Here is a 12,186-nt window from a genome sequence, read left to right on the forward strand (position 1 = left end):
GTTTTTTTAAACCTCAATTTTGACATTCAATAACATTTTCTCAAAGTGTATCACTGTCCAGTTATATATAAAACATTAGTCATGGTGGTCTTTTCCACTGACTTACTTAAATAATGTGACTTGGAAAGCCAATATAAATGTACTATGTATCTTTTTATCTATACATATGGATACAAGTTATAGGTAAAGTTCATGAAATTACCTCTTAGGAAATTATCTATGTCTCCAACAAATAGGGGCCCTATTTTCTCAGGCAACAAGAAGCCTAGAGAAATGGATTTCAGGGTGATGTGGCTGTTTAAGAAAAAAGTCATGTCTAGGGGCGCCTGGGTGGATCAGTCGGTTGAGCGTCTGACTTCAGCTCAGGCCATGATCTCGCGGTCTGTGAATTTGAGCACCGCTTCGGGCTCTGTGCTGACAGTTCAGAGCCCGGAGCTTGGTTGGGATTCTGTGTCTTCCTCCCTCTCTGCCCTTCCCCCACCTGTGCTCTGTCTCTCTCTGTCAAAAATAAATAAACATTAAAAAAATTTAAAAAAAAGTCATGTCTACAACATTTTTCTAGCCTCCTTCCCTACAACGCTTATAAGATTATCTTTAAGTCATAGTTGCAAGATGGCAGCTCTACTGTCAAACATCAAGCCTTCACTCAAGCAGGAAGACGAAAAAGGGCACAAGGAAAAACAAGTTTAACAGACGTTAAATCTGCCCCCTTCATTAGAAAAATTACAGATTTCTTGAAAGCCCAATACACTTGATTTCTCTTTATACCTCATTGACCAGAACTTGGGTCACGTGGCCACCATAGCTGCAAAGAACCTGGGAGGAGGGGGGTATTTTTAACTAGACACATGAGAAAATGTATTAGAAATAAACTGGGCAAACACAGTATCTGCTTTCTAGGCTTGATGGTTTTATTTGTCCAGGTTTATGCAAGAAAAGTACTTGTTGCTATACATACATTTCTACCCCAAAGATAATTATAGTTAGTAAAAGAGGAGAAGTGAATATTGGATAGGCAATTGAAAAGGTCTGAAAGATGGATATGGAACCTAGAGACAAATGTCTAGGGGTATCTCTAGATTTCTCATGAGATACCTCAATTTTGAGTAAATACATTGCAGCTTGTGTGCAATCTTCCATTCACCAATAAGCCACATACTTTGCAATTCACTCAGCTAGGCACTAGATACACTGCGTAAGACATCTTTTTTTTTCTGCCATGAAGTATCTCATGCACTAGAAATAGAGATGGTAACATAAAATTATTTAATAGTATACAGAATTTAATTACGTGTGTGTGTGTGTGTGTGTGTGTGCGTACGTGCACATGTGCATGGAGAGAGAGGGAGGGAGAGAGAAAGAGAGAGAGAGAGAGGGAGAGAGAGAGAGAGATAGGAATTATAGTCTTAGATTCTTCAGAAAGAGCTGGTGGGTTCCACTCCACTGACTGGCCACCCTGCACTCTTAATTATATTGTCAAGCTGAGGTCAGTGCAATGGACTTCTTCATACATATAAAGGAGAAGTCCAGAGGAATCTCAGAGTTAGTGAAATTCTCTCCCAAATTTTCCATATTGTTTTCTTGGTTTCTACTTTTCTTTCCTTTTGCCCTTTTTAATCCCATTCTATACATTCTTGACTTGATAATGGCTAACTTTTAGGGCTTCCATGCTTTGTCTGATATGCCTTCTGATCTATTTCTTCCATTCTGGTCTGATGCTAATACTGAAGAAATGACTATGACTGCCTTTCCTTCTCCTTGGCTGAACATTTTTTTTTATTGGTGACCTATTCACAGTTTTATTGGGCCACACACTGAGAAGGTTACTAATTAAGATGAATTCTTTAAAGGGACCACCTAAAAAGTAGGGTAGTAAAGTACTCAATAGAAAAACAATTGATAAAGCCAATTTATTTTGGCCTCATCAGCAACTTTACATCAAATCCTATGGCTTTTTTCTCACTCATTTTGGCTTCTCAGATAAATGGGACCCTGACTATCACACCTTCTTACACCCTTTGTTAATTCCCACACACATTATATCCTCCTGAATTAACTATCTCTCCATCTGTATATTTTTATCGAACTCCTTCTTTGATTTCATTCACTTCCAGGCTGTCTGTTCAGGAATGAAGTGCCTGCCAGGGCGGCTTTCAGTTGTGGTGGTGTGCATTGCTTTTGGACTATCAGGCACTTATGTGCAACCAGCATTCTATGGAAACTCTAGAGTTAACAGGGGTCCCAGGGCATTTAAAATCTCAAATCTCATGTTCCCTAAAGCAATCCCTGTGTAAAGGGCATTGAATTAAGTGGCTGAAAACTCCCATTTGTTTGAAGTGCTCTCCAGGGAATCAGTTACATTACAGCTTGGAAATGTAATCTGGCAGGTAGTTGCCAAGCAACAAGGCCCAGAATCAGCTATGGATGGGACAGACTTCCATTAAACTTTATTAACAACTCCTTGGAGTATAGAGTGCATTTATCATGAAATTGGATTCCAGTTAAAAATGTTAATAACAATTTAGATTGGGTTATCTGTGCTAATACTATTTTCATACTGTGAAATAGCACTTGTTAAGGTATTCATTCATTCAGTCAGTCAGTCATGGTCTTGGCCTAAAATATTTGGATATTGTGAATTGAAATTCAGTGTCAGACAAGTGCAGGAAAATATAGGTTAGTAGGGACCAATATAAACTGGACCGTTGGAGCTCAATTAAAGCTCTAAAATAGATCATTTCTCACAAAAATCTTTCCTACACATTTGGCTTAGAAAGTAGTTTCTTGTTTTCTTGGTTACCTCACAGTGTCTTTTGAGTGAATACTTAAGGATTAAAATGTTTTTATTTTATGTGTAAATTTTATTTACCAGTAAATGTCAAAATTTTGTTGAGTTTTCCCACTATTCCACTACTCATGCCCTAATTTTCCCCCTGAAATTAGTGGTTATTTTCCCATTTAAGTGTGAAAAGAACACAAAGTTTTTGGTGGCTGAATTTTATTTCCCAGGACCCAGAGGTTCTTGGCATTTCTTCAATGATGCTTGGATAGGGTCATAATCCCCAGGTTAACCATTACCTAGTCATAAGTTTGCTAAAGATAAAGTTTATCAAAGGGCAGTAGAATATTCACATAATCAACTAATAATTAAAGAAATAGATACATGAGAAAGAAGGAATACTAATGAGTATTCTTGTTTGCAAACAAGAGAAACCTACTCAGGTTATCTTAAGTAGAAAAATAATTTATTGGAAGAGAAGCGGATCATTCACAGACTACAGGAGACTACAGGAGCAGGTGGGAACAGGCACCTAGGCACCGAGGGAGGCAAGATATAGCCAACAATATGCCCCCAAAATACTACTGATGCTTACCACCAAAGCTGCTCTCGCCACCCCCCTGCACACCTCCACTGGGGTGCTGAACTCTCCAGCCTCCAAACCCCCATGAGTCACTGGCCCACTGCATTCTAGGATTCACTGCAACTTCTACACATAGAATTTCTCATTACCTCTCTCAAGTCAAGGGCAGGGAGCATAAAAAAAAAAAAAAAAAAAAAAAAAAAAAAACCAAACCAAAACAACAACCAACCACTAAGCTGCGCTACCAAATATTAGTCACTAAAAATAGCAAGAGGGGATATATATTGCAACATTCCCATTGGACTTCATATCTTTTGGAGGGGAAAATAGATTCTGGAAAACCCAAATGTTAAGTGTTCTTTTAATTTTGCTATCCACAAAACACAGTGTATTTTTCACAAAGGGAATTTAACAAAACTAAGCAATTATTCCCTTTATAACAAATGGAATAATGAAGTAATTATGGTGGTATATGCAAAGCTACTTTGACTTTCACCTTGGTTATAAGGAAATATTTAATCTTTATTGACTTTAACAGAAGTCAAATTTAGCTTTTAGTATATAATAAAATTGAATTTCTTAAGCCACTCTTATTTTTGCAATCATGAAAACCATGCTAGTTTTTTCAAATAATAGGTCTGACATTCAACTGCAATGCCATTAACTACTACATGATACATAACCAGGTAACTACTATGGGTGCTTATTTATTATGTTATAACCTCTATTTTTTCTCTCTCTCTGTGATTAGACAGCATTCTTTTTATGTATTTTATATCACATTTTCTGTAATTCTAATATGTAAGAGATTTTTGTGCTTCAGAAAAGTAAAAGTATCTTATGGTCATGTACAGCAATTGTGTGGCTCTTCGGATTGGTAGAAATGTTAATGCTTGTTGTATTAACTATAGGGAAGTCGTTAGTTTTTTTAAATCACCAGTAATTTCTCTTTCAAATACAATTTACAAGATCCAGTAATTGGACTGACATTCTGCACTGTGATATAAGGAACAGGTTTATAGTTCTATTTTTGACCATTTTATGAATACCAAATGTATATACCAATAATAAAATGGGGAAGGTAAAAATAAAAATATTATAGGCTAAACTCAAAGTGGATATGCAACTGAATTTTATTTATTTATTTATTTTGTAATGTTTATTTATTTTTGAGAGAGAAAAGCAGAGCACAAGCTGGGGAGGAGCAGAAAGAGAGGGAGACACAGAATCTGAAGCAGGTTCCAAACAGCTCTGAGCTGTTAGCACAGAGCCTGATGTGGGGCTTGAACTCATGAGCCTTGGGATCATGATCTGAGCCGAAGTCAGACGCTCAACCAACTGAGCCATCCAGGAGCCCCATTTTTTTTTAATGTTTATTTATTTTTGAGAGAGAGAGTAGAGCACAAGCTGGGGAGGAGCAAAGAGAAAGGGAGACATCTGAATTTTAAACAAAAATATTTTAAAATTAAAAAAAAATTTGAGGAGGGGAAGATTTTTTTCCTATGTAAGGTTAAATAAATATGTATATATGTAGGTATATGTGTATATAAATATATATATAGTTTATACGCAAGTTGTTCTAGGATTGTGATATTTCACATACATATAAATTATATAGTGTATAACAATTATGTATCTTTATATAATATAAAGAGTATATATATATATATATATATATCGATTATATATTTCCTTTACAACTTGTTTCTTGCTTGCTAAAATTACTGATTAAACAGTAATCATAGATGATCATGAAATAATTTTGAATTTTTTACCCTAAAGTAGCTGAAATTGTCATTTGTTTTTAAAATAATTTTAACATTTCCAAATAATTTATATATAAGACAGTGATATTATTAAAGGGTAGCTTATAATTGATAACTAAATTAGCTCTACATATGTACAAAGAAATAAATTGTAGAGCATCATTAGTGTGAAAAATGTTAATATAACATTGTCTACGACCCATAGCCAGGGCTTACCAAATCTCTCACTTGTTCTGGTTAGCAAAAAAAGAAAGAGGAAAGCATAAGAAAAATACCTTTCTCCTGAAGAGAGAAAAGAGAATGTGTGGTATCCTAAGAAATAAATATACATAGTAGTTACATGATATAACTGTATCGTGGCCCCTATCTGAACTTCCCATGTTAATAAAGAAAGTCTATAACAAACTATATCACAGAGAGCATTTATTTGGATACCAAAAAGACTATCCACTGATGACAGTGCAAATGATCAACTGTGTTTTTTCTCCTACGCTGCCTGGTCTCTACTCATAGTCTATCTTGTAGGGAAGGAATAAAACAATAGAACAATAACAACCACAGCTAGAGCAAATATTTCTGCTCCTTACTTTGGTCAGTTGGTAAAAGCCATCTCTTGATGATTTAATTGTAGTAATTTAAGGCTCATGATTTGCAAGCTGACAGGGAGAGTGTATATTACATTTGAGGAGTAATTGCTAAGGTATTCAGCCTAGATTCCCAAGAACATGTTACTTAATTTCAAACTTTCAAAATTCTCTTTTCCATTTACAGTGAAACAAAAATATCAAAGTGTAATTCATCTCAAAATTAGAAATGGTAACTTTTAAATTTTGATTCATAGGATTCTGTGTGCCTTTAACTTACATATGTTCTTTATTTACATAGATTTTCATAAAGGTCCTAGAAGGAAATGATGTTTTTATCCTATGCTTCATTTTTATTTCTCTCTAGTACTGCACACATAATTTCAAAGTCATTAATGAATTCTAATGTGTATAAACTCCAAAGGTTTATTATGGTTGTCTGCATAACTCATACATAACTACCGTAGCAGAGAAGTGAATTTTACATACAACTATTTAAAATATTTATTTTAAAGTACAGTAATCACTTTGTAATTTTATTATTTACCCAGCTCATTTTAATGAACATACTTTTTAAAAACAATGATTTGCCAGGCAGTGTTCTAGGCACTGGGCCTGTAATGGTGTATAGATAAGGGTAATAAATATAGACTATTTCCATTTTTGGCCCAGTCATAAAACTCAAGTGTTTTTTTCTTTTTAATTTTTCCTGAAAGTGAAAAAAAAGTAAATTAAAATGATCTTTTATTGCAGTACTGGAAATAATGCAATGTCATCAAGCTATTGATATATTCAACCAGTTGATGCAATTACTCAGGTGATACTTGGTCCATTTAATAGTTGAATCCAATTGATTAAAACACAGTGAAGTCTAGAACTATCCTGTATCCAAGAATTAATTTCAAAAAACCTTTCAGATATTAAATTATTAGAATTTTTATCTATTCTAGGCATTTGGTCTAAGTTCATCTTCCATATTGGGCAGTATATCAGTGTCACAAGAATATTTTGAGAACAATATATTTTATTTATTTATTTATTGATGTTTATTTATTTTTGAGAGGGAGAGAGCATGAGCAGGGGAGGGGCAGGGAGAGAGGGGGATAGAGGATCTGAGGTGGGCTGTATGCTGACAGCAGTGAGCGGGATCCGGGGATTAAATTCATAAACCATGAGATAATGACCTGAACCGAAGTCAACCCTCAACCAACTGAGTTCTCAGGCACCCCAAGAACGATGTATTTTAAATCCCCATTTACAGACGAGGAAACTGAAGCTCATATGAGTTATGGAACTTGCCATAGTCACATAGCCAGTAAGTAGATAGCAGAGCTTGAATTTGAACTCAAACCTGCATAACTATTGTTTTTCCCTGGCTACAGTAATATCCAATGCCCTTGTAGTAAATATACTATGTTTATAATTTTTAGAGATGATGAAACTGAAATTAGTGTGCTATGACAAATTTCTTGATATGCTTTAAAATTATACAAATTGTCAGTACACATTAAATATCCACCCACAGTACACAACAAGTCTCTCAATGAATTTCTCTAGCTGTGAACCTATATTTACATATCCATTTGCCTAGTTATAATTATTTATCCTCACCCCCAACCCTGTCCCTAGAGGATAACTTTAAAGAGAACATTTTGAAGGAAGTAAATCTAGACTAGAATCCTGGCTCTAACTCCCATTCGTTAGCGTATCTTTGGCTTGAATCGGAAAACAAGATGTTAAACGAGACAACGTATCTCAAATACTTAGCCCAGGGACTGCAAGAAGGTATGTAATAACAAAGACTTTTCAAAAATGAAGTTGAATTCAGTCATGTGTCAGTGTAGCAAAACAGAGACTAAGTCAAATGATATGACAAACGAATCTGGTGTCAAATACCTGGTTTACTTAAAAATTAATCCTTCTTTTAGTTTTTAAGGAAAAATAACTTTTATCTTCTGATTATTTTTACTGAATTTACTGAGGTTGCATGTGAATTTACTGGGCCAATGCCAGTAGAAAGGTGGCAAGGTGACAGAAAATCCAATTAAAACAATGAGATTTGATGGCGTTCTTTTGCTTTTCTAAAATGATATACAGGCCACAATAGTGGCAAATTATTTCCCCGTCATTTAGGGCTATTTTCTCTTGAAGACTTTATATAGAGAAACTGGAAGAACTAATGGGCTATCTAGTGTCATGTATTTGACAGTTCACCATTGGGTCAATGTGAACCTCAGTAAGATTCTTCATGGTGTTTCTTTGGGGGATGCAATGAAAGCAATATAGGATGTTGTATTAATTCTGTTTGTTGATGTACAAGTACTGGAACATTAGACACCATTTGAAATCCGACCAAATTTCAGAGTATGTATCATTTAACATGTCATTTGCCTATATAAAACAATAAATTACTAGTTAGTTGAAATATCACTTTGACCAGTCATTTTAGAATCTTTAAAAAAAATGTTTGTTTGTTTACTTGTTTACTTATTTTGAAAGAAGGAGTGAGAGGGCAGGGGAAGTGCAGAGAGGAGAAAGAGAGAATCCCAAGCAGGCTCTGTACTGTCAGTGCAAAACCCAATGTGGGGCTCAAACTCGTGAACCTTGAGGTCATGACCTGATACGAAACCAAATGTCAGATGCTTAAGAGACTGAGCCACCCAGGCACCCCTACAATTTTTAAAAATCATAGTGTGACTTGAAATTTCAGAACTTAGTTTCGACCCCCCTTCTATTTCAATTCAACTTACTTATTATATTTGAAATGTACTTAACAATCTGCATTGCACATAGAAATATATACATAAACACACCCACCCACAATTTCCATGTCAAACTTGATGTGAAATGAACATTGTAATTCCTAATTTGTGGACTACTGAGAATTTTAATGTACAGTGGCATTACCCGATTCTAGTTAGTATGCCATGCCAACCTTAGTTTCTTTCTGTTCTTTACAATTATACAAATTCCAAATAATGTATTTATTCATACTCAGAAGATGCTAACTCTATCTACCTACCTACCTACCTACCTACTTATCGTCTATCATCTATCTATCTTCCCATATTTATCTCTCTGTTCACCTTATCATTATTTACCCACAGTCCTAACCCTGGGCTCAGGAGTTATTCTTCAAAACTATAAAAGCTGGTCAGCCTAACATTGAATATCTAAAGTTAAGTTTACTAGACACTTCTTCGTTTGTTTTCTCTACTGCCATCAGTGTTCTAATTTCCTTCCACAATAGTTTACCACTACCTTCTATCTGCCCCAAGGCATTTAGGGCGTTTAAGTTACTTCCACATTCCCTTTCCTATACTCCATACTTTCATTTTCTCTATTGCTACTAGGCTAAGATTTCTTAGCATGTAATATTAGGAAACTGCTATTGTTCTGCATAGCTACCATCTAAACTATGGAGAATCACACTCTTATTGCACAGCAGGCTAGTAATGAAAATCATTTGCAATGACTTTTTAAATGTTTCCCCAAATCAGGCTCTTTTATTTGGATAAGTCATTTTGGTTACATAAGTGGCTCAGAAATGTGACATTATTTAGTTGCAGAGGGGTTTATTTTTTAACAGTGCAGCAATTACATCCTAAAATAACTATTATTCAATCCATTCTGCCAGCCTTGGGAGACTAAGCAGATGTCAGATATTCTAAAATATCTGACTTTAGGTGAGTTTGGGATGTTACTGTGAAAGAGGCATTTGGAGATCTGTTATATAGGAGAATGCCAGTGAGCTGTGCACTTACATAATGATGGCAACAGCTCTCACAGGGGCAATTTCAAGCATAATTGTCGGGTCTTGAAATAATACTATTTTAGAGCTAGATGAGGAAATTTAGAGCTCATTTCTCTATTCACTTTTTTAATAAGGTGAGGAAATGAAGTGATCCAAATAATTAGAGGACCTGCCTGAGATCATGCATCTAATTAAAGGCACATCCTAGGAAGGTCTCTGGACTTTAAATTATCATTCCAGTGAATTGGCTTTACTACATATCTTCCCACATTCATTCCACATTTACTGCCTTGAGAGAGAGTAAGACAGAGAGAGAAAAGCTTGACAGTATATTTTAATAGAAAATACGTGGATTTTCACAACAGGACAACCTGAATTTGAAACTTGTCTGGGTCCAAATCTTCACTTGTATACGTAGCATTCTCCAGAATGACGGGAATGGTTCTTTCTTGCATCATCATTTCTCGCCACCCCCTGTCCCTTCTTCCGGACCATTCTCATGAACATTCACACAGGCTGTCATGTCTCTCATCCCAAAAGAAAATCAGTTTTTATTTGACATCTCTCTTCAGGTACTTTCCCATTTCTTACACCCCATTCACGGGAAAATTATAAAAACAGCACAGAAGAGTTGCTATGCTATATCCAATTATTTTCTTCCCATCCTCCTTTGGATGTACAGGGGCTCTATCCATCATCCCAACAACACAGCTCTTGTCAAGGTCACCACATCAGTAATTTATGTAACAAGCACGTTAATGTCTCCGGCATCCATCCATCAAAAGTAGTGTTTCTAGAAGTTTGTTGAAAGAGACATGTGTGAGGCTGGGCAGCTCTAAGCTGCAGATTAGGTGTGGCTCTGCTTTAAGGGTGTCTCATCCCCCTTGGACCAACAGGCTAATCAGACCATACCCTGTTCCTGGTGTGTTCTATCAGTCAAAACAATGCTGAGTCCAAGGTCAGGGAAACCAGTACACTTTGCCTTTGTGGGGAGAACTGAAGAGTCACAAGGCAAATGACATGGATAGAGACAGAGGTGGAGAACTGGGGACAAAATATTAATGTTAACACAGCACTGTCACTAATGAGCTCCATACTACTAAATCAAGTGGCCCTTCAGAATAGACCACATACTGGGACACAAATCAGCCCTCAACAAGTAGAAAAAGATCAAGATCATACCGTGCCTATTTTCAGATCACAACACTATGAAACTCGAAATCAGCCACAAGACAGATTTGAAAAGACCATGAATACTTGGAGATTAAAGAACATTCTACTAAAGAATGAGTAGGTTAACCAAGAAATTAAAGAGGAAATTAAAAAGTACATGGAAGCCAATGAAAATGAAAACATGACAGCCTCAAACCTCTGGGATGCAGCAAAAGACAGTCATAAGAGGGAAGTATATAGCAATCCAGGCGTTCCTAAAGAAGGGAGAAATACCTCAAATACACAACCTAACTTTACACCTTAAAGAGCTGAAAAAGAACAGCAAAGAAAGCCAAAAACCAGAAGATGGGAAAATAAAGATAAGAGCAGAAATCAATGCTATCGAAAAAAAAAAAAAAATTAGAACAGATCAATGAAACCAGGAGCTGATTCTTTGAAAGAATTAACAAAATTGATAAACCTCTAGCCAGAATGATCAAAAAGAAAAAGGAAAGGATCCAAATAAATGAAATCATGAATGAAAGAGGAGAGATCACAAACAACATTGCAGAAATACAAACAATAGTACGAAAATATTATGAGCAATTATATGCCAATAAATTGGGCAATTTGGAAGAAATGGACAAATTCCTAGAAATATAGAAACTACCAAACCTGAAACAGGAAGTAATAGAATATTTGAACAGACCTATAACCAGTAAAGAAATTGAATAAGTAACCAAAAATCTCCCAACAAACAAGAGTCCGGGGCTGGATGGCTTTCCAGGAGAATTCTACCCAGCATTTAAAAAAGAGTTAACACCTATTCATTTGAAGCTGTTTCAAAGAACAGAAATGGAAGGAAAATTTCCAGACTTATTCTACGAAGCCAGCATTACCTTGATTCCAAAAACAGACAAAGACCCTACTAAAAAGGAGAACTACATGTTCTCTGATGAACATGGATGCAAAAATTCTCAACAAGATACTAGCCAACCAGACCCAACAATACATTAAAAGAATTTTCACCACAATCAAGTGGAATTTATTCCTGGGATACAGGACTGACTCAATATCTGCAAATCAATGTGATACATCACACTAATAAAAGGATAAGAACCACATGATCTTCTCAATAGATGCAGAGAAAACATTTGAAAAATACAGCATCCTTTCTATAAAAAACCCTCAAGAAAGTAGGGACAAAAGGATCATACCTCAAGATCATAAAAGCCATATATGAGAGACTCACAACTAATAACATCCTCAATGGGAAAAAAAATGAAAGTCTTCCCCCTAAGATCAGGAACAGGACAAGAATGTCCACTCTCACCACTGTTATTTAACATAGTGTTGGAAGTCCTGGCCTCAACAATCAGACAAAACAAGAAATAAAAGGCATCCAAATCAGCAAGGAGGAAGTCAAACTTTCACTTTTCGCAGATGACATGATACTTTACATGGAAAACCCAAAGGACTCCACCAAAAAACTGCTAGAACTGATCCATGGATTCGGCAAAGTCACAGGATATAAAATCAAGGTACAGAAATCCATTGCATTTCTATAC

Source organism: Neofelis nebulosa, chromosome X (genome assembly GCF_028018385.1).
Source record: "Neofelis nebulosa isolate mNeoNeb1 chromosome X, mNeoNeb1.pri, whole genome shotgun sequence".
Lineage (NCBI taxonomy): Eukaryota > Metazoa > Chordata > Mammalia > Carnivora > Felidae > Neofelis > Neofelis nebulosa.